At 43.6% G+C, this 2,626-nt stretch overlaps 1 pseudogene; it reads right to left on the minus strand.

Annotated features, from left to right (window-relative positions):
* Nucleotides 1-325: 325 nt before the first annotated feature.
* LOC109786600 (autophagy-related protein 3-like) lies at nt 326-2,379 on the minus strand (annotated as a pseudogene).
* Between the last annotated feature and the right edge of the window lie 247 nt (nt 2,380-2,626).

Raw genomic sequence — 2,626 nt, forward strand, 5'->3', positions numbered from 1 at the left:
TTACCAATAGTAGCAAGTTTCATCCACACATATACATAGTTTCATCAATATTACACAGTTTCATCCATAGGTAGCAAGTTTCACAAAGTCAAAACAAAAACTAAAGACAAGCACTCCATATCTGAAATTACAAGAAATGACCTAAAACTAAATATCTATTTTCCTAAAAACTATCTTATTACTAAGATCTTCTCTGGGTCTTCTTCTTTTCTTCCAACCTGCATAACAAAAATACTAAGAAAGAGAGAATGGGTTAGAAGTAGAAATGTAGCATTTCACTTGGTGAAATGCAATGTTGTAGGAGCCAGCTCTTGAGATCAAGAAAATCTTAGTTAAGATCCTGATTTTCAAAGTGATCTTAATTAGAAACCCAGGAATTATAAGCATGACTATTAAGGAAGTCACGGATGCCGACTTACTGATGGCAAAGAGATTATAAGCATGAGGCTGGAGGCTAAGTGGAAATTATAAGAACGACTATTAAGGAACTCACGGATGCCGACTTACTGATGTGGAATAAATTAGCTATTTGTGTATTTCACTTGACATGTCAGAAAACCGAGGTAAATATGGCATGCCAGAAAACTGAGGTAAATAAAACATGATAGCTAGAAATTTACTGTTTTGTGTGCATGGTCTTGACTGATATCTTGAAACAAAAGTTCAGGCTTTAATGCCATTCTTGCCTACAATGTCAAACAAATAAAGCACATCAAGTTTAGCTGCAGCAAGCAAGACAACAATAACTACATAGAAAATGCAGTCCCTGTGTGCACAAATACTTTACCTCATCATAGCCTGTAAGCCAGACACGTGGTGTTTGGTAGTGCTTGTCATATCTGCAGTAGAAGAACTACTTATATAGTTTTCCAATAAAAGTGTGAAACACACAATGATGATACGACAAAGCAAACAAAACTAAGTGGGCGATCTAGTTAAACAACTATGGTAATCCTTCAACACAACAACATTTAGTTACTTCTTTAAAAATTCTTGGAAAATATATGCCAAATCAGATGTGTATCATGTGAACCATAACTCGCTGTGCTCCAAGCAGGCCGGCTTTAGAAGAACACATAAATTTCCACTTATGCATAGTTGTAGCTACGACTAGCACAGAACTACACACCAATCAAACAACTAGGCACTATCACTAACCAATTTATACAGAAGAGTTAAATCAAAATACACAACTAAGATAAAGGAGCTTACGTGATGCTGACATCATATGTTCTGGTGAGAAGAATGTTATCATCATCAGGTTCTTCTGCAATGAAATATGAAGGCTGAGGGGTAGCCTGAAATGCGAAGAGAAAGGCAAAACAGGAATCATTAACAGTTCTGAACTTTGTCAGCCTTGCTTATTGCATATCTATGATAGGTTCATGGACTCACTGTGGAATCATTTGACTTTCCCTATGTCCAATGTATCCATAGACGGTATGTCTTCCTCCTCTTTTGATTCTGACGCTAAATATTACTAACAGAAGAAACAAAAAAGAGTTCACCCCACACAATCCGTAGTGTAAAACAAAGAAGCATTGACACTGAGAAATCAACGTTGCAGCCCATGTGTTGCGAGCCATCCTTCGCCATCCTCATCGTCATCGAGAACAACCTCAGCTCCCGCTACATCATACTCTTCCTCGACCACCACAGCTCGTCTTAGGCAGGGCACTGCCAAGAAAAGAAAATTTAGGAGTCCACTTGTAATAAGAACAATATAATGAGCAACCAACCCAGCTTTTCTGAAGCCACGACCGTTCTACTAGCTATGTCGCTATTTATCTTTTTCATCGGCCAATTATGTTCGATTAGTACAGAAATATGCCTAGACAAACATGCCTGCTACACTTGTAACTATACATCGATACATGGGGATAACAACGAATTCTATCTTCCAGCCCAGCATCCACCAAACTGAACGAAATACTACTAAACAAGAAGTATGGATCACATCTTGACGCAATTCAATTCGACAGCAGCATACCATTCCTGGTGGCAAGGAACTGCTTATCAGAGGGGAGGTATGGCTTCCTCTTGCTCGGATCGCCCGCCTCCCTGCACAACACGAACAGCCACCAAACGATCAGATCAATCAGACACCCCAACCCTCACCCGAAAACCCCCAAAATCCCTGAACCGCGTAGGCGAGGGGACGCACCAGGACCAGGTGGGGCACTTGGATACGAGCTTGTCGCCGGCGAGGATGAACTCAGGGACAGAGAGGACACCCTTCTCAAGGAACGCCCTTCTCGACGAACGCAGGAGGCGGGGAAAAGCAGATCGATGCGGAGGAATCGAGAGAGCTTGTCGAGAAAAAGCAGTAGAGGACCACGCCGGCGATGTGGTGGCCGAAACCCTAGCCGCTGGGGAGGGTCACGCATGGTCGTAGGAGTACGCGCGCGTTGAATCTGGTCGGAGGGGATGGAGGAGCGGGGCAAGGGGGGTCACGTGGTTGTGTTCGGCACCGTCGAATCCCGCCAAATCTCGCCGGAATCGGCCGCCGTAGCTACTCGCGCGGGGGAGAGGGAGAGATGAGCGGGAGAGAGAGAGGGGTGGGGCGGAGGAAGAGGGGCGGAGAGAGAGGGGATGCAGATAGAGGAGGTGGGGGCAACGGTTTTTT

This window comes from Aegilops tauschii, chromosome 3, assembly GCF_002575655.3.
Source record: "Aegilops tauschii subsp. strangulata cultivar AL8/78 chromosome 3, Aet v6.0, whole genome shotgun sequence".
NCBI lineage: Eukaryota > Viridiplantae > Streptophyta > Magnoliopsida > Poales > Poaceae > Aegilops > Aegilops tauschii.